The 21,377-nt window shown below is 47.4% G+C and overlaps 1 long non-coding RNA gene across 1 annotated transcript; it reads right to left on the minus strand.

Moving 5' to 3' along the window:
• Positions 1-1,517: 1,517 nt before the first annotated feature.
• LOC125757628 (uncharacterized) lies at positions 1,518-20,783 on the minus strand. Its single transcript, XR_007415366.1, has 4 exons — positions 20,768-20,783; positions 20,626-20,644; positions 4,611-4,633; positions 1,518-1,905 (listed from the first exon to the last, which is right to left on the minus strand). It is a non-coding gene; the product is annotated as an uncharacterized LOC125757628 (long non-coding RNA).
• Between the last annotated feature and the right edge of the window lie 594 nt (positions 20,784-21,377).

A 21,377-nucleotide genomic window follows, 5' to 3' on the forward strand; every position in this document is an offset into this window, starting at 1 on the left:
ACTAGAAAGCGCACACCGTGCCGTTTCTCTCCTTAATTGACGACGCTTTGAAGAAGTGCATAACGGGTACCAATGTTGATTGCGAGCTTGTTGATATCATCCTTACGCGGGATTCACGATTCGCTGTGTCCAAATATATGTTCACATCGTCAGCTACCACAACGGTTTAATCATGATCATGGGCGTTAGTCGTCGCGATAGAGACATGCTGTCAACATGGGTGCATCCACGTCAAACGGTGCTATAGCTGCCAAACACGAATAGACGTTGTACAAGCTCTGATATATCATTACACAATAAGCACTACTTCTGTGAAGACACGTTTCACTTTCGTGTTATACCGATTCCTATGACGGAGGGATCAGCCATGTTTTTTACATCGAATGCTGTTTTGAGAACACAACAGCGCAGATGTTGTCCGCCGCCGGTGTCCATAAGCGCCGGTGTCCGTAATCGTCCAAGACTAGAAAAAAACGAAATGAGAAAGAAAGCATCTACAATCAAAAGGGTTTTGCACCCATGCCCTTTGCATGTCAGTCGAGCATTCTACGACAGAGCCATGATGATGCTTGAGACTACTGCGCAAAAAAAGACCCGGTGCAGGCGTCATGTGAGGCAAGGAATTAAATATAATAATCATTGTTGCGGTTTAACGTCCGAAAACCACGATTTCATTATGAGAGACGCCGTTGTCGAGGGGCTCCAGAAATTTAGCCATCTGGTGTTCTTTAACGTGCACCTAAGCACACGGGCCTCAAGCATTTTCGCCTCCATCGAAAATGCGGCCGCCGCGGCCGGGGTTCGAAACCGCGACCTGCGGGTCAGCAGTCGAGCGCCATAATCATTAGACCACCGTGGCGGGTGAGGCAAGGAACCGAGGTAACATATGTAGTATATCGTACTATATTAGGAAAATAACAACCAAGCTTCACACAATGTGGATTGCGCAACGAGTGTGTGGTTAAAGCTTGCCACCCACCAGTGACATGGGCAGAAAATTTTTCGAGAGGTAGGAGGGGGGGGGCACGCCTTTCCGACGTAGGGTCCAGGCAGATAAGTGTGGTCGAGTGTCATTTTGTGCTCTATATACCATGGCAGAAAAAAATTCGGGAAGGGGGCATGGGGCCGGTGTGCCCCCCCCCCCCCTCTGGCTACGCCTCTGCCACTCACTACAAAGTGCTCAGCCATAATTCTTCATCGCTATCAGCCACAGCATCAACGAATTGCAGATAATGGTTTACAGATGTGTAGCGAGCACCTCGCTAATATGCAGCATGACGAGATCCACAAACATTATGGCGTACTGGATGCTCATGAAGGTGTGCTTGTATTAGTTGCCCCAAGAGAGTTTTGAGCGTTATCTAGAAAGGCCGCTCTACCACCTTTCACTGTTACTGTGCTGCATGTTCCCCTTAGGCCTGGTGTTTTTTGTGCGAAGCAAAAGCAGAAATATGTGTACAACACAGCAAAAGACGTGTACACCTTCTAATTGCGACCTCTGCTTTCGGGGAAAAAGTATATTTATTATGCCGTCGTATGCTGCCGCGTAGCTAGCCACCAAGAAAAACTGCCACGCGATATTCTGGCTTGGGAAAATATATAAAACAAGTTAGAAATAATATGCTTTAAGTTCTCAGTCGGATACTCTCCGTATAAATTGCAAACAAGAATCGCTAAAGAACATTTCGTGTCAGCACGCATGACAGCTTATACGAAGTTCTCATCCGATGCTGTTGATGTTAGGACGTGGACGACGGGGAGGCTGGGGAGGTCGGATGATTGAAGGTCGCCAGGGAATGGCGAAGCAGGGTACACCGTTTCTCCTGCTGCACGGATGGCCAGCTACAACTCCGGGCAATGGCTTGTGGTGGTCAATGATGCCTTCGTCGTAGACATACCCCAGTTCTGTAAGGGAAACGCATTACGTGAAATCAGAGACCATCTGCAGTCTCTTTTGGATACACGAATATGAATAGATTTTCTGAATGCACGTGACGAACAAGCTTTTCATGGTGTTTCAGGGAATCTCTCTTACAGGGGCTCTGCAACACTTTTGCAAGCAGCCATTGAATGACTTCTCTAAAGGAGCTTATTGCCTTACGAATCGAAAGCCGCAAAAAGTTTATGAATCAGTCCAGTACGAGCGGAGTTACGAAGGTTTGTCGCACGCTGTCATTCCTTTCTCTCTTCCCTCGGCCTGGCGGAAGCACTGGAAGCTAAGCAGCTGGGAGGGATTGCACGGGGGAAGAAGGTACGTCACGCGCCCCTCGTGACTTTGAGCACTTTAGTTTAGTTTTTTTTTCCTTCGAACGGGCGGGCAAGTGGCGGTCTCCCACGGCGGCCGTGCTAACTACCAAGCGTGCCATGTTCAAATCAGCCAGTGGCGCGGAACTTGAGTCAGTGACGCAGTGATTTTGAGTGAATAGCATCATTTGTCGAGAGAAGAGGGAGCGATCTTTGGCTGACTTTGAGGATTTTATAATGTTTGGCTCGTGTTCTGGGGCGCCTCGACCACCGATCGACAGCGCTTTATGACCATGCTGAAGAAGTGTTGCGGGGTCCCTCTAAAGCGTGCAAACCCTCTAAAGCGTGCCGACGCCAAAGATGAGGGCTCGATCCTGGCAGTTTAGGTTCCATTTCGACGGAGTGGAAATGGTAGAGCCTTGTGTACTGTGGGATGTCAGCGAGCGTGAATATAGGCTAGACAGCTGAAGGAAGAGTATTGCTGCCTGCTGTGGACATTTTCTGTGTTCGCGCGATAAGACTTTCTATATATGGTGTGTCCGTGCAGAATATATGCATTTGTATAATTAGTAGGTGCTGCATTTATTGAAAGCACAGAAAATTGTGTCCAGACAGTAAACCTGAGCATTACGTACATTTAAAAGATTACATCAAATATCCATCACCTGTATCCTCCAAGGTCATAAATAATCACCAAAATCACCACCTATCTTATGGTTAACAACAAAATGATATCAAATGGCGGAAATGTTTTTCGATACGTAGTTTCTCAGAGTGGTGTGCCGCCGTGGCCAATTATGTCGCTTGTTGAAGTAACTCACTCATTTAAGCATGCTGACTTCCTTCTTGAACCATCCCTGTACCTCAACCAAGCTCTTTGTTTTGTGGGCTGTGTTTCTCACACAACTCACGTCACCTCATTCTCTTTACATCGGAGTCCGTACTACTGCAATCTGTGTCCATCAAAATAAAAGGGCTAGAGTGAGCATGAGCCCATACCTCTTAGTCTAGGCTGAGTGTTACCTAATCCTATGTAAGGAAAGTTTGAGCCGGATATTGATAAATAACAGCGTTTTATCCTCGGAGAACTCTACCTTAATAAGCACAGCATCGCAATACAAAGAAAATGCGCCCTTTGTGATTTCAGTTCACACTCATCTCACTTCAAAAAAACGTTTGCAGCTTTAATTCTGGTGACGGTGACATATATGAACACGTCCTCTTCCGTTAATGCAGCATCCGAACGATGAGTGTCCGGTAGGCGTGTGCAGTACATACATTCCATAGTAAGACTCTAAGGTGAGGGTGACTGGGTCTTGGCAGCCATGTATAAATGACGTACAACTAAACTACCTACCCGTAGCATTCGCACTGAAACACATCAGAAGTTGTCCGTTGGTTCGTTGGTTTGATTATAGGGCATAACATACCGATACGACTCGCGTTATCAGAAACACCGTAGTGGAGGTATTTGGATCATACCGACCATCTGGTGTTTTTAACGTGCCCCGACATCGCGCAGTAGACGGGGCTCTAGCTTTTCGTCTGCACCGAAATGCGACCTCCGCAGCCGAAATCGAAACCGCGACTTTCGGGTTTGCAGTCAAGCAACGTAAACACTAAGGCACAGTGGCGGCTGTCTACTAGAAATATAGGAACGTCTGGTATCGAGCGTACCAGACGGAGTAATAGGCAAACTAGAATAATCAATAAGTGAAACACTGCAAGGCCCAAGACATCAAGCATGAAATATTTTTGCGTATTTAAGGTCTACTAGTGTGTCACTCTTTCGTATACCTACCAGCGATTCAAAGAAGTCTCATGTTAAAGAAAAAAAATAATGTTGGCCATGATATAGTGAACTGAATGACTCATTTCACAGGCATACTCTCCTAATGTAATACAGTAACATTAACTGACATTGGTTTACCGTTCAGGTCACACAATGTTGCGAGACGGGAAATTGCTGCTTCAGATGGAGATATTCTCACAATTAATAAACGCATCTTTAAAAAAAACTCGATGATGTATTTACATGGGCACAGTTATAAAGTTATGTTCAAACGAGAACTTTTGAACTCACCAAATAAAATACTGTATATATGTATCAATATATATTTCCTTAATTTTTTATATGCTAACAACCAAGTGGAAAGGGGTAGCCGTCGCCATGCAATGGTAGCAACGACTCCTTCATTTATTTTTTTTATTTCAATGAAAAAAATAAAGTGCCATAGGAGAGAAAAGTTCATTCAGGCTATAAACCACTCAACGGCGTGCCTTGCGAATCACTGTCTTTCTTTACGCGATCGAAGTTTCTATTCAGCTATTTGTTACCGTAGTAATGACAGAGAGCGTATGCTCACCATGACTTTTCGTTTCTTGTCGGCTGAAACAACAGAAACGTGAAACGAGTTACTTAAAAACACAAAAAACTACAAATATAAGCATAGTAACGTTGTGCATTGTACAGTAATACCAGCTGCACACAGACATAAACTTCGATGTCGATTACTCAATCATTCGAAGTGATTCAGGGACAACATAAGCTAGCTACACCATAACCGAGGTGTTGCAAATAGAATAAAAAAATTCTGGAGCCCTTCTCTTATCCGGAAAAAGTGGGCAAGGAAAGCTTGGCGTGTACGGGCCTGACGTACCACTTCTCCCTCTCTTTCTTTCTTTCTTTCCTTCCTTCTTTCTTTCTTTCTTTCTTTCTTTCTTTCTTTCTTTCTTTCTTTCTTTCTTTCTTTCTTTCTTTCTTTCTTTCCTTCTTCCTTTCTTTCTTCTTTCTTTCTTTCTTTCTTTATTTCGCAATGCGCGAAACTCCCTCCTAACTTTTTCCTTCTTCCATGCGGGAATGCACGTGGTTAAATGCGCCATGCTTCAGTTGCTACAGGCAACAACTATCGTCATCCGATCATATCTAGCCAGCAATAGAACGTGCCTACGGGAAATGACAAGTCACCTCGTAAAAGATCACACTGTTATATCGGAAACGGCTGACCACCGACACGTCAACAATAGAGAGAGCATAAATTATTGGAAAAAGGCGCATACAAATACGTATTTAACCGGCAGGCCCTGGAGGGCCGCATTTCTGTACGCTCGCCAGGCTTTTCGGGTAGGACGCCGCCACCGGAATCGGTGAGCCTTAAGAAGCTTCGAATGAAAAGCTCACGCTGTGAAACGTAAGCATGCTCAATATTATTCCGGAGCCTTCCACTGCATAAGTCACGTGCCGCCGAACTCTCGTGCAATTAAGGCGTGGCTGAATCCTGTCAAAGAAACTTTGTTATCCATCGCAACATTGCACAGCAGCTGTTGCGGCGCGCCAATTAAGGAAAATTACTTGCAATCTACATCCACTTTCGTGAGTTCTCCTTCCATGTCTGCTGAAGAAACTTTTCTCGCGCACATTATAAAATAAATATTATGGGGTAACAGCCGATAATGCTTTATACTTCAGAACGTGAAACGTATTGAAAAAGTGCGTTGGTCTGAAAAAAATGTGCGTTTAAATAAAATCCAGCTGTCGCATTTTTCGTGCACGATGGCTTCTACGCAAGCGCAGTAGCAAGATCTCAACAGTACTTCTATTGTTTCTACATGCACGCGATTCAAGAAAAAGTGTGCAGGCCAAGGGCGTAGCCGGAATGTTTTTTGTGAGGAGTTCAACCACCATTAATGTATGTTCGTGTGAGTGTACGTAGGTGCACGTGTATACATACGCAAGTGAAATTAAAGAAAAAATTTGGTGGAGGAGGCCTTTGAACCCCCCAGCGACCCGTGGTTATTCCCTTTCTGGCTAAGTCGCTCTATATATTTTGAGGGGTGTTAAACCATCCCTGTTGCTTTGTGAAAAACCCACAGACAGACGCAGCTGCGAACAGTGCAGCCAAATTTTGCAATCGTGTGCGGCAAGGAGTTGAGAGTTTGCACGCGAGCCTGAAGTTGCCACTTTCCCAAGTGCTTCTTTTCATGCACACGCCCGTACACTCCCATCGGAGAGCCTTGATACAAGATGCTTAAGGCGAAAGCCTTAGATGCCTCATCAAACGCGAAAATTGACCGTCAGTGGCATCGGCGTTCTCAAGAGTGATGCATAAAATTATCCTCACACGATCACCTAACGATATATCAACATGATGCCACAGATCGTGAAAATTTGTGACGTCATTACGACGTCATCGTGAAGTCACATGATGTCATCAAACGCCACCTTCGCTTGTCAAAGATGGGCCGATCACGCAGGCAGTTTAAAACCGGGTGAGCTGTAGAAAGCGTGCAACGCCTTTGATCCTGGAGGCAGGGGAAAACCAGGCTAGGCGCAGAAGGCTTTCGCAAGAGGCCAGGAGAGGATCAATACATGGAATGACAAGAAAAATAATAATATCTGGAGTTTTACGTTCCAAAACCACGATATGATTATGAGAGACGCCGTAGTGGAATGCTCCGGAAATCTCGACCATCTGGTGTTCTTTAACCTGCACTGACAAGGCACAGTAGACTGGTTTCCAGCATTTCGCCTTCATCGAAATGCAACCGCCATGGCCGAAATCGAACCCACGACAAAGGAGAAAATCGCTTTCGCCTTCGAGTTGTCTTAGGTGAATTCATAATGAACCCTGTGAGCTCTTTGTCTTACAACGGATTGCTTTTCGCCGATAGCTGAAAAAAAAAACCAAGAGCGGCGTTTGGATCGGATACGCTTGTTGCCATGGTGTGCGAGCACCACGCACACGCACGCCCACGCAACGAACCTAGAAAGGAAAGCACAGAGCTGGTTGTTTTGTTAAAATACTCGTCGTCTAAGTGACAAGCATTTATTGTATTCGGTTTATTCAGGTAGCGTTTGTTGCTTTGTTGTGTAGTTGTTCCGAGAATGTAATCAACAACCATTGCTTCTGTGGATACGAACGCCCGTGCTTGCGAGCGGGACATCCATAAAGAGGAAGGTATGTATAATGGGGGACGGCGTAAGCTATATCGAATGGTTAATTGGTGCGATGGCATCTCCGGGTGATACCTTCAGTCCAGGGCTCCACTGGTTCTGGTGGCTAGATGAGCTCAGTCCTGAAGGCCAAACTGCGCTCTCGGGCCATCGATTGCCGTGGAAAACCAATTACTCTAAGCAGAAGTGAATTGAGGTTACTTGGTGTAGCGCTACAATCTTACGTTCAGTAGCCCAGCATGACTTTTACGCAGTACCACGGCAGGCGTTTGTGTACTGTGCCGGGTGTATATTGGATACGATATTTAGGAGTTGGTTTCTGTATCTGGCTGACTTGCCAAAAAGCAAACCGCATATTTTTTAATAAAAATTGTGCTCGTGGTAACGTATAATTTTAGCGCTAAGTATGTTCAGGTATGCTTTCTTGCTCTGCTGCGTAATTATGCAGAGCACAGAGTGAGCAAGCAGAATATGTAGTACAGTGGGCGCTTACATCATTCAGTTTACGCCGCGTCTTGCGCACTGCGGAAAGCTGCACGCATTGAATTCAGGTCACGTGAACCAATTGTTTACCATCGGGGTGACTTAGGGCTCACCCATAGTAGAGTACACAGCACACTCACTCGTTTACAATTCGTTCTAAGCATGTTTAGGAGCACGGACTACTCGGGCCGGTGAGTGAAGCAAGGAAGCGTAGAAGCAGTATCGGAGCATGCGTGCGCATGGGTCGTAAAGTTTGTTACCTTGAATAACCTCAACTTTGTCTTCGGTTCGAACAAAGAAAATACATGGTTGATAGGTAAAAATGTTTTTTTAGAGAGTGACCAAAAATTGTTTCTTTCCTACACCCATTCAACCCTCTCATTGCCAAATAATCATTTAGCGCAGGGAGTGTATTTTAAGGCGAAAGCCTTAGACCGTCGTCCCGTGTCGGCGTCTCCCGTCGGCGCGCCGTCCATACGAGCGATGCAAAAAATCATCATCACGTGATGACGTCACCATGACGTCGCAGATCACTAAAATTTGTGACGTCATTTGGACCTCAGAGTGACGTCACATGATGACGTCATCACGTGCATCTTAGCCTGGTCAGCGGTGGGCTGATCATGAAGGCAGTGAAAAACAAGGTGAGGTTACTCCTATGGCGAGCCGTCAACGCGAGAGAAGACGACGAAGTTGCGCTTCAGCTGCTCCGCACGTTCGAACCTAGCGCGTGAGAAGAAGACGCCCGCAAGAACGACAGCGGCTGTGGTTGTACAGCGGAGAGCACGCAGCAATAAAATATGTGGGAAAGTGAACGCCTCACGTCATCCCACAAGTGGTGACCCGGACATCGAACGGCAACGCGCCTCCTGCTCGTCCCTTCGCCAACGCACTGAGCGTCACGGCCATCCCGTTTCTTCGGTGACTACAGTAAGGACTTCAGCAACGTACATTCCGACTGACCATGGACACCACACCCAACAGTGACGCAACGCCGAATCCCACGGTACCCGACCCTGTCGTCGCTACTCTCAAGGTACCAGAGTTTTGGCAGGCGGACTCGGAACTCTGGTTTCTGAGCGTCGAGCCACTCTTCCGACGACACCGGGTAACATCGCAATCAGCGAGGTACGACTATGTCATTAGCGCTTTACCACCTGCTGTCATCGCCATCGTAAGAGACATTCTGCGCTCTCCGCCTCCTGACAACTCCTACGACACTCTTAAAGCAGAGCTCATCCGCCGGACAAGCGAGTCGGAACAGCGTAGGCTGCAGCAGCTGCTCACCGCGGAGGAATTCGGTGACCGCAAACCTACGGAGCTTCTGCGTCGCATGCGACATCTCATCGGGGACAACCCTGCTGCATTGGACGCATCCATCCTACGAGAGCTCTTCCTACAGCGACTGCCGCAGCAGGTGCGGATGATTTTGAGTGTGTCCTCCACGGAAACTCTCGACTCACTGGCACAGATGGCCGACAAGATTATGGATGTCGGTGCCCCGTCCATATCTGCAATTGAGAGACGTGATTCTTCCCACTTTGCGCCGGTCCGCGATGACCGCTTAGACCACCTCCTTCAAGCTAACGAGGAGCTCAACCGCAAAGTGGACCAGCTGGCCGCTGAACTGAGCTCGCTGAAAGCAGACCACCGACGCACTACTTCACGACAACGACGCCAAAGCCGCGATAGATCGCCAAGTCTGCCTCGCAGCGTCTGCTGGTACCACCACCGATACGGGGCACGCGCTCGTCAGTGCCATCAGCCATGCCAGTTTGCGGGAAACGCACGTGCCACGCACTGACGGCGGCCAGTGTTGCAGGCCCGACATACAGCCGCCGATTCCACGTCACGGTCCGCGTCACCAAAGTTCGGTACCTCATCGACACGGGTGCCGAAGTGTGTGTTGTTCCTCCTACGCTGGAGGACCATCGACGACGCCAGACAACGCAGCCTGTCACAGCTGTTAATGGTTCCACCATACGGACCTACGGACAGAGGTCTGTTACGCTTGACATCGGCTTGAGACGCACGTTTCGTTGGATTTTCTTAATCGCCGACGTGCGTGTACCAATTATCGGTGCGGATTTTCTTTGGCATTCTAAGCTTGTGGTGGACCTACGACATAGCCGCCTCGTGGATTCTGAGACCCACCTAACAGTTCAAGGCGTGACATCGAGTTTACCACCCTTACGTCTCGTGCAAGCTCATGCCAAAGTCTCCGCCGTGGTCTACGCTTCTAGAAGAATTTTCCGACCTCTTCCGTGCTCCATCTCTTGAAGACCCAGTGCGCCACAATGTCACACATCACATTGTGACAGTAGGAGCACCGGTGTTTGCACGTGCTCGTCGTCTCGCACCTGACCGTTACAAGATTGCACGGCAAGAATTCGAGCACATGCTTGACCTCGGATACGTCCGCCCCTCTTCCGGTGCCTGGTCATCACCTCTACACATGGTCCCCAAACCCTCAGGTGACTGGAGACCGTGCGGTGACTATCGCGCCCTCAACAAAGTGACCTACCGGACCGCTATCCGATACCGCACATCCAGGACTTCACGGCATTGCTGCACGGTTCGACCGTATTCAGCAAAATCGACCTAGTGAAGGCATACCACCAAATACCAGTCGAGCCTTCCGACGTAGCGAAGACTGCCATAATAACCCCTTTTGGCATGTTTGAATACATACGGATGCCCTTCGGTCTACGAAACGCAGCACAGACCTTTCAACGGTTCGTGGACCAGGTTCTTCGTGGTTTGACCTGCTGCTTCGCGTACATCGACATCCTCGTCTTCAGCACTTCAGCAGAAGATCACGAACTTCACCTGCGTCAGGTTTTCACGCGGCTCCGGAAATATGGACTTGTCGTCAACGGATCGAAGAGCGAGTTCGGAGTTTCCTCATTAGACTTCCTTGGCCATCGCGTGGATTCCCGTGGGATCTCTCCACCCACGGCGCGCGTGGAAGCTATATTGCAGTTTCCGCGGCCAACAACTACGAAGAAACTGCGTGAATTCCTCGGGCTTGCCAACTATTACCGTCGGTTTATTCCACACTGCGCGGCCATCTTGCAACCGCTACATGCACTTCTCTCCGGTCAAACGAAGCCGAACGCTTCCACCTCCTGGACAGACGACGCTGAGACAGCTTTCAGTTCCATCAAGGAAGCTCTGGCTAACGCAACGCTCCTCGCGCATCCAAAGAGCGACGCCATCACGTCACTCACCGTGGACGCCTCCGACGTCGCCATCGGAGCAGTCCTGCAGCAGTTGGTCGACGGAGTTTGGCAGCCGGTCGCTTTCTTCTCTAGGAAACTCTCACAGACCGAGTCCCGTTACAGCACGTTCGGTCGCGAACTACTCGCGGCCTATTTGACTGTCAAGCATTTTCGTCACGTCCTCGAAGGTCGGCAATTCCATATCCTCACCGACCACAAGCCGCTCACGTCTACCTCGACCGCTACCAACTCTGCCCACACCCCACGTGAGATCCGCCAGCTTGCCTACCTCTCGGAGTTCACGAGCGATATCCGGCACATCAGTGGCAAAGACAACCCTGTGGCTGACGCATTATGCCGCGTAGAAATCAACGCAACGATGGATGAGCGCCCGCCTGTCGACTTTGCAGCCATGGCTACTGCACAACAGGAGGACAGCGAACTTCAGGTTCTCCGACGCCAAGAGAACTCCCTCAAGTTCGAAGATATCCAACTTCCAGGCTGCGTGATTCCCCTCGTTTGTGACACGTCTACCGGTTGTCCTCGACCGTACGTTCCAGCGCCATTTCGCCGCAGTGTCTTTGACGCCTTGCATTCCTTGTCGCACCCCGGCATACGTGCGACTCAACGCCTCATCACAGCGCGATATCTATGGCCACGTATGAACATCGACATCTGCCGCTGGACACGTGCTTGTCTCAAGTGCCAGCAAACCAAAGTCCAGCGTCACACAGTCAGCCCACTGGGTACCTTCACAGCTCCGGACTCACGGTTCAGTCACGTGCACCTGGACCTCGTAGGCCCTTTGCCCCCATCGGAAAACAGCCGGTATATATTAACGTGCGTAGACCGGTTCACGCGGTGGCCTGAGGCACTACCGCTCACCAACATCACCGCAGAGTCAGTTGCCCACGGACTCATCACCGTGTGGATAAGCCGCTATGGAGTTCCCAAGACCATCACAACGGATCGAGGTCGTCAATTTGACTCCGCGCTCTTCCGGATTTTGTCCCGCATGCGTGGTGTCAACCACATCAAGACGACAGCCTACCACCCTATGTCGAATGGCATGGTTGAGCGGTTTCACCGCCAACTCAAAGCCTCGCTCATGGACTCACGATCATTGATACCCTGGACGGAGCGACTGCCACTCGTCCTCCTCGCCCTTCGCAGCACGATACGCACGGACGCTTCTTGCTCCTCAGCTGAGCTCGTTTTTCGCACGACCTTAAGACTTCCTGGCCAGTTTTTCGACGTGTCTCCGGTACCACCAATGGACGTCGCTGATTATGCCAGTCGCCTCAGGAACGCCATGAAAGACGTGTCTCCTATCCCACCACGTCAACACTCACGCCCAAGTTTCGTCAGTCGTGCACTGCGGGATTGCACACACGTCTTTGTACGGCACGATGCTATCAGACCACCACTACAACCGCCTTACGACGGACCCTTTAGAGTCATCAAGCGTTGCCCCAAGCATTTTGTCCTGCTGATTAATGGACGCGAGGACAGTGTCTCCATTGACCGCATTAAGCCCGCCTTCCTCGACACCGACGCCGTCCTCGCAGACGACAAGCCATCCTCCAACACCAGACGAACGCGCTTCGCAACAGTAGCAACTACCAGCTACTCATAAGGATCGCTCCTTCGCGCACTGGCTACCTCGCTAGAGGGGGGGGGGGCCCTATGGCGAGCCGTCAACGCGAGAGAAGACGTCGAAGTTGCGCTTCAGCTGCTCCGCACGTTCGAACCTAACGCGTGAGAAGAAGACGCCCGCAAGAACGACAGCGGCTGTGGTTGTACAGCGGAGAGCACGCAGCAATAAAATATGTGGGAAAGTGAACGCCTCACGTCATCCCACACTCCTTTTCTGGAGGCAATGAAAAAACACTTTAGGTGCAGAAAGCTTTCGGAGGTTGGCGGCGCAGAAACAATACATCCATAGAGAAGAAAAAGAAGATGGCTTTCGCCTTGCAGTCGTTTTAGGTGTGTGCATCAGGGAGCCTGTGAGCTTTTTTTTTTTATTGCGATAGCAATTATATGGACACTCTCTACGGGTTTTTGCCGCCGCCATCACCATCGCCGTCATGTCCCATATAAGGTCCAAATTGATAACATCCCTCCGCGCATCGCATGTTCTATCGCAGGTAAGAGTGTGCGAGCGGGCGTGACGAACGCGTCTGAAGCAGAGATCAAACAATCCGGCCCATCTCTGCCGCTCGGAGCGCGCATGCGATATGACCCCGCACGGGAGGCCTGCCGTCGAAGCAGAGAGGAGAAGCTCCGGCCATTTTGACCGAGCATGAAAAGAAGCCAAGAGTGTGAGTGTATCGGTGTGTGTGTGGGGGGGGGGTGTCGCTCGGGCAGCAACTTTGAACTTTGATTCTAAGGGCGCGGTCACAATCGGCGGGGCGCGCGCTATCTCGGCAGCCATGAGCATGCGGCTCGTATACCCTTCTACGGGCTGCGCTCTCAATGCGAAGAGACTGTGCAGAAAGTGCGTTTCTCCCGAAAGCGGCCGTATTCTCTGACGCCAGCGTTTTGTAGAGTTACGCGATATCGTATCTAAAAGAGTTAGCTGCCAGCCTCACTTCGTACAACATTACAAGTTGTTGCGATCGCGTTCACTACTTCATCGTTCACGTGAAACTGACTTTTTGAGCTCTCTGCGCGTACTTTGCTAGTGGGAAATTTTTTTCTGGAATAATGCTGTTCCCCGCTAATCTCTAGCTTGAAGTTTAATTCCACTGCAGATCATGTGATTGTCAACTAAATTCGGAGTTTCGATCGGAGTCGAAACGGCCACCTTTACATGGGATCTAAATAAAATGATTTTCGCAGGCACTGCTTTCAAATGCACATTGTAAATTCCCAGTTGACAAGGCTCATATGGAGCTTAGAAGTTCCATAACTCGCTACGTATTTTTATAATGTTAAACCCCACATTTTTTTTCGTTAGCCTGAAAATAATCATGGCAGATAGACTGAAAGATGCGCTGAACCACTTCTGCTTATTTGGTGTCACTTGATGCATTTGGACTAATATTAGCTACTAAAGTTGCACCAATTGAGCTTTATCAGTTTGCTTTCTGGATTGTTGGCTCACCTATTATTACCCCTTGTTCCACGAAGATGTCTCATTCTACGTCTACTGCAAACGTACGCATGCAGATCTGGCCGGCTGCCGGTGTTTGCCTCTGGCCCAGAAAGATAATGCACAATCGGTTGGGTCGGTGCTATTGCTGGAATCGTGATAAGCAAATGGCAAATACGAGCTGTCTGTGTCAACACACTTGCATGAGAGGTAAAATCCACGCATCCTGTCTGATAATGAAGCCTTGCAGACATTTCTGTGGTTTTTACACCGAACTTCGAGGTATTGTATTTAACACAAAACTATTATTTGCCTCAACTCCTTCTGCAATAATGTGATGTGCACTTTAAAAAAAAAGGATCCCTTGACTCTTTTTTTAGACACAATATTAATGAGAACTAACAGACAGTAATCCCAAGGGATGTAGAGGGGACGTTATTTGTAGTAATTAGAAAATAAATGTGAAGAAAGTAGAGTGCACGAAAAGATACCATGCCGCCGGCAGGGACTGAACCTGCGACCTTCGAATAACGCGTGCGATGCTCTACCACTGAGCTACGGTGACGGTCATCCTCTCGTCCACTTTATGGGATATATATGTGCATTTAAACCTAGGAGTGTTAGCGCCGGTCGCAGCCAAGGCGGTGAGTGTGTAACATTCCTTTTTTGCCTGTTGGCGTCACGTAGCAAGTGATCTTTTCACGAGCTGGCAGCTGACCGATAATCCCTCGCATACAACCTGACGGCATCTAGTCTGCCAGATTGATACACTCCCTATGAATGAAGAAAAGTAGATTACTTTTAAGGGCTCGTTTTTCTTTGTTAGATACAATAATAATAAGAACTAACAGACAATAATATGCCATGGAAAGTATAGGGGACGTTATTTGTAGTAATTAGAATATAAATGTAAAGAAAGTAAGGTGGACGAAAAGATAACTTGCCGCCGGCAGGGACCGGAAAGTCAGCTACATTCCTTCATTCATAGCGAGGGTCTCGTTCTGGCACACTTGATGCCTTCAGGTAGTATGCGAGGGATCATTGGTCAGCTACCAGCTCGTAAAAAGATCACGTGCTACGTGACGCCAACAGGCAGAAAAAGAGTGTTCCACGCTCGCAGCCATGGCTGCGATCGGCGCTGACTAACACTCCTAGATTTAAATGCACATACATACCCCATGAAGTGGACCGGAGGATGACCGTCGCCGTAGCTCTGTGGTAGAGCATCGGACGCGTTATTCGAAGGTCGCAGATTCGGTCCTTGCCGGCGGCAAGTTATCTTTTCGTCCAGGCTAGGCTGCTGCTTTATGATGGCCTAAATGTGTGTACGCAGGGACTCTGCTAAAAATAATGGCAGCCCCCAATGTTTTTTTCTTCTAATTATTCTTGAACCTTTGTCAGCTATATTTTAAACTATTTAAATCTAAACTGATCATCTGGTATCATACCTATCATGAACATTGTGTACCGCCACCTTTTTATATGGTGGTGTTTTTCGCAAATTTTTTACCTAAACCGGAAGTCTGAAGGTAGGTTGTAAGTGCTGCGCAAGAAAAAGAGTACTGTTTGGTCTCACGGCACAATTATTAATACGACTTTTTCATAATTTCTGGCCATATGTTGAAGACAACGGCTGCCCCTGACCCGAATGCTACCTTCAACTGAAGGCTGTATTATGGATCTGTGCTATTTAGACAGGCTCATGCGATATGAAGGATAGCATATTTGTTCATATTGACATCCGCGCTTTTGTATGTTCAAGGTACAGCACAATAGATATTCGCTTGTACATGTGGCGCTTATCATGTCGCCGCTGTATATCAGTCCCCTGCGTTCCAGCCTTGGGTAACAATACTCTATCCACGTTGTCTTGACAAGCGGAGTAAAACCGCTGGCATTGTTGAACACAACACGACATTTGCGCTCATTCATTGCTTAAGCTTAGCATTCCTAGAGAAGCAGCTGTGTGTGCGGGATAGCATGATTGAAAAGCATTCAAAATTTATATTGTTATTTAGCCCTTTCGGCGGTCAAGGAAACAAAGTGGGTGGGGTTTACACCACAAGGATTAAATTGCTACGTAAAATAACCATGCAATATATGAAATGTACGTTTAGTTTTACCCAATCAGCATTGATTGATACGCACCAAAGCTTGCTCTGGTCACCACAATGCTGCCGCCGTAATCAGCATTTGAAAACACATTGGTCTCAATCACTGAAGGCCATAGACCACTCATTCGTCGCTGATGGCTAGGAACGACTACATACCGGCGTCTTATAAATGAAGAAGTTGCGAGCGTTATTTTTTAATTGAATTTGAACTTTATTCAGACAGTCATTGTCTGGGATGAAGGGGCTAAAGGCAGATGCAACTGCCTGACAAAGGCCCCCCTGCCCGTACATTGCTCAGGGGTGGAAAGCCACAATACATACACATATGCAGGAAACAAGAAAAGAAGGTCAAAACACAGGCATACAGGTGATCAAAACACAATAACCAAAATAGTTACCTTCGGTACACACTAATAAGAATGCGTGACATGGAAATGTTCATACGAGCCCTGATGACTATCAATGTTACGAAACAGTATAAAACAAAATAAGAGGGAAAGAAATCGAGAGACGGCAAATGCACAATATATAGGGAAGATTGGGAGCTGAACAAAAGGTAATCTTTAACTTTTTTTTCCGGAGGCTGTATGTCGAACAGTTGTCCTGGTTCGTATTGGCGATTTCTCGATTATTATTCAGAAAATGTGGCGTCAAATAGGCGTGTCTGTGTACCATACTTAGTTTGTAACATAGGTGTGCTGAGTCGATTTTGCCTTAGGTGATATTGTGAATGGACAGATAACGATGATGAGGACAGGATTTGGGGGTCATGCAAAATTTGTCTACGTGTATGCAGAGCAAGTCTTAGTTGGAATAACTGATCTATTCTGAGTATACTAAGCATGGAATAGGATGGTGCTGTGTAGTCATTTCGCTTAAGATTTTCGATGCAACGCACAGATCTTTTTTTGTAAATCAATAATATTTCAAAATTTGTTTGAGAAGTGGTACCCCAGATTAGGAGATAGTATTATAAGTTAGAGTGAACGAGGGCATAATATAACTGCGGTTTCAAGCATTTAGGCACGTAGGAGCTAACATTATACAGTACTGAGATCGACCTGCACATATTCGCATGGATCTTGCTTACGTGAGGTGCCCAGCTCATATTCTCTTCAAAAACAACACCTAGAAATTTATAACTAGGAATCCGTTCGACAGGGCAGTTTTTAAAGAGGGTGTAAGTATACCTGGTGGCGGGCTCCACCTTAAAATTATGCCCTCAGGATAAAAGTACATTGTCTGACGGGAGAACACGGGTGTCCGTGATGGGCTCTCGCTGCTTTCACGGGCATACGTGTGAAAGCAGCAAAATGGAGAAAACTATTGCTATGATATATGGTTATATATACTATGCATTCTACAAACCGTAACTATTCTGTACTGTTTTAGCTGACTTGCTGTGGAGAGGTTGAGAAAAAGAGAGCGGTTAACTTAAAATAAAGAATGAATAACCAAATAGAAAAAGCATATAGCAAACTGAAACAATAACTAATTCAAGAGGGTGTAGCATATTAACGGACGTGTGTGCAACAAAAAATTACGTAGTACCCCGAGCAACAACAACTTACAAAGTTAAATAATAAAAAAATAGTAAATAAAAAGCATATATCTCATAATCTTTCTTGGTAACATAGCAACGCTTGTTCATTTTTTTAAGATTTTAGGGAATCAGCTGCCATGCTTCGGTTATCTGGGAGGTGACTCACATGCCTTCTTAAGTTTCAGCCGACTGTATATTTATGCACAAAGAGATCTGCAGATACTTTGCACAGAAAAGCAAGGGTTACAATAATTACCCGCGCTGCATTCATGCAGAGGCTCGATAACACAACCAATAACTCTAATCAGCACCCTGAGCTCAACAAGTAGTATATGAAAACCTAAATTTAAGCAGGAAAGCAGTACTGAATATTTATTTGATGGGTCGCATTCTGCACACTTTTCGTCAAAAGAGAATTCAAAGTACGTGAATGAAACAAGATGGAAAGCCAATTTGCAATATGTAAATGTGGTTTATAGTGCTACATTTTAACATCGTTCTACATACGATGTATGGGATCGAATTGCTAAAAGATGTGTGTATACGGAAATAAAAGAATTTTGTTTAAACTCCGTGCCTCCTTTTTAATTGTGACGACATAGCAGAACTCAAAATGGTTTCATAATTCTGGCCTGGGACAAACATTTCGGAATATTTAAATAAGTATACACAGGGGCTATTCGCCATCGCTTGTTCTTCCTTTAATGCAGTATTTTTAGCTGTTTTGCAGTATTCAGCGACAAAAAGAATTTAAATCATTCTTCTAAGCATTGGGCACCCTAAACTGACGCAACGCAAAGCCTTCCATTAGAGTGTCATTTGTCTTATTGGCTTGCATAGTCTCCGGACAGGAAGAATGATTGATGCACTGCCCAAAGGCTTTGAAGAACGTTGAGCATGGGATACAACAATCTTCACATACTCGAGGTACGCAAGCGCTCCGCCGTCGTTCTTGGATAGTTTTATCTTTCTATGCTTTAATTGCTTGCCTTGCTATAGATCGCAGTGTTGCTCCCCTAACCTAAAGACAATAATATTGCGCGGTACCTCAGTTCCTGGTGTGCTTAGTTTGGACTGGACATTGCTGCTGTAACATGGTTCCAAATTTTATTAGACCTCTGTTGCTGCGGATGGCCAGGTGCCCTGGCGATGACAAAATAACGTCGACGACAGCGATCGGGTTCCACGTTATGGAATCAAGGAACTGCCGGCCAGATAATCAATTTAATCTGGAGCAGCAGAATGAGACGTGGGGTCGCAAGTGTTGGGCTCATTATAAAAGCGACGGAGGTTGGTCCTAGGCTTCGATGTGAAAGCATGTACGAAAGAAATATTATAAGAGAGTTTGACAATTGGGGCCCTAAGGAGCTTGGAGACCCAAGAAGCTTGCGAGCCCCCAGGGCTCATGCGCAGAACCAAGCCACTATTAGGCTCTTGCGCTCGCGTTGACCCGAGACGAAAAATTTAAAACTAGCGTGGGGCCCCAAAGCATCTTGGGTCATCAACGAGAAGACACAGACGCGGCGCGGGCCACGGCAGAGTATGGCCCGCGTCTCGCATGATTCTCAATTTCGTCACGCGTGGCGCTCCGTGCGCTTGACCCAACGCAGCCTGCATTGGCCCAATTATCAAATTCTGCTGATCACCCGAACGCAAGAGCAGGCTGCCCAACGCTGCTTGCGGGCCCAGCGTCTTGGATCCCCCATTCTCAAACTCTATTAGCGCATGCTCCTGGAAAGAATGAAAAGAACCCTTTCAAGACGAAAACCCTATCATTGCTTCACGAGCATTTCTTCTGTTTCGGACACTACTAAGCGCGTGTTCGAGCAGTGTCGCCTCCTGGCGGACACTGATGGAATCACACCTACCATGACATGTCCGGATCAGAAGGAATGCGGGACGTGCGCGAGAATATCATAGCTCGTTACGTCTTCCCTTTCATAGGGCCAGGAGTGTGAATAGCCCCGATCGTCTTTTCATGTACGGCGTCTAGGTAGGTCTGGGAAAATGCCACAGGCCTGCCCATAAGAGAACATGTGACCCGGCTCAGGAGACCAGCCGCAGTCCCGCGCATTGGCTTAGCTAGAAGCGGGGAGGGGGTGGGGGTTCAAGGCCACGTCCCCCTACTTTCGGAATTTTTTCAAGTTTAGATGTGTATATATACACCCGCGCATACAAACGTACGCACGACAGAACATGCATAGTGCTTGAAAAACCCCCTTCTCTCCCAAAAAAATATCTCTGGCTACGTCTCTGGTCCGCGGCCCAAACCAGCCAGTAGTACAGCGCCGCCGCAGAACACTCTCGTCTCTTTCCATTGTCGCTTATGTTGGAATCTGGCGCGAAGTTCTTGCAAAGCTCCTTGGAGCGCACCGTTCACCTGAAGCAATGTGCTAAAATATTGTTTGTTTGACGTAGCCCTATCTCCCCCTCAGAGCCCCTTCTGATTATCAACCTGCTGCGAACTCCAAGCCTTAAGAGGGCGATGAATCGGGCTAGTTGGTGGATGTTCATGGTTTTTTCCGGCGCTGAGTGCTAAGAAACGAGGGCGAGACCAGCGCACGTCGAGAGCACATGGTGCGCAAAATCATCTGTTTTTTGAGCACCATTTACGCACCATATGTTGTCGAGGTACCCTTGTCTCGTCCTCAGTTCCTAGCACTAAACGCAAGAGGAAACCGTGAACTCCAAGCATTTGCTACTGATTTCGCTCCGCATTCGGACAATGACCTTGGCGCGTGCAGTGCCTTGTGGCATGCATCCTGTCTGGCGGTCATTCTTTTACTATTATATCATGAGCATGAGCCCATAGGCATATGAGCACGTCATTTATATAAGCACCTACTTCGTCGCGGCTATATGAAGATTCCTGTGGAAAATTGCCGTATGCGCTGCATCTTTGCATTTTAAAACAAATACAAACGCATGAAACTCACCCATTTGGAACACAATGAATGTGCCAATGTACTCACTTGTTAGCGGGAGCTCCGTCTGTCAAGAGGGTAAATAAAGGAGGAAGAAAAGTTGCAGAAATATTGCTCGTCACCACGTGTATCACAGGCTGTTCAAGCAGTCAATAATACGAGCAGAAGCATCGAAGTAGATGTTACTCACCAGTTGCAATAACCAACATGAACAGAAGGGCTGTACATATAGCGTACTTCATATCTTGTTCTGAGGAGTCGTTTTTCAAAGCACTTGAGAACCTGCATACAATAGAAGTAAATTATCCATACCGTAGATCTCGAATAAAGGACATTTTTTCAAGAATCTACGCCTACACTTATCAAACAACATCGGGAGATGTGTTTATAACTCTGATTTCCGCTAACTATATGAGATGGATGCTCGGGCTCAAAGATTCTTCAGCATATATTGTGCTGCCGCTTTTTGGCAAGCTGTTAACCACCATGTGTTTGATTTGTGCCGTGAAAAGTATGAAATATGGCCCTCCTACCGCTTTACGATGACAGGCAGTGATGCAGTACAGGCTCCAGGTTCTGCAATGAACCGCTCTCAAGTACGGCCAGCAGATTGAGCGCGCAACGTCGGCAAAGCACCGTACGGCAATAGCACGATCCACCGATACGTCGTGTTTACAAAACAGATGATGTCCTTGCAGCAAGTTTCGAGTATTTGCCGTGTTTCGAATCGCTATTCGGTAAGTACTGTTATCTACGAGATCAGCGATCTCATATGGCGACTGTATGTCGATAAGCATACA

The sequence above is a fragment of the Rhipicephalus sanguineus genome, chromosome 3 (assembly GCF_013339695.2).
Source record: "Rhipicephalus sanguineus isolate Rsan-2018 chromosome 3, BIME_Rsan_1.4, whole genome shotgun sequence".
Taxonomy (NCBI): Eukaryota; Metazoa; Arthropoda; class Arachnida; order Ixodida; family Ixodidae; genus Rhipicephalus; species Rhipicephalus sanguineus.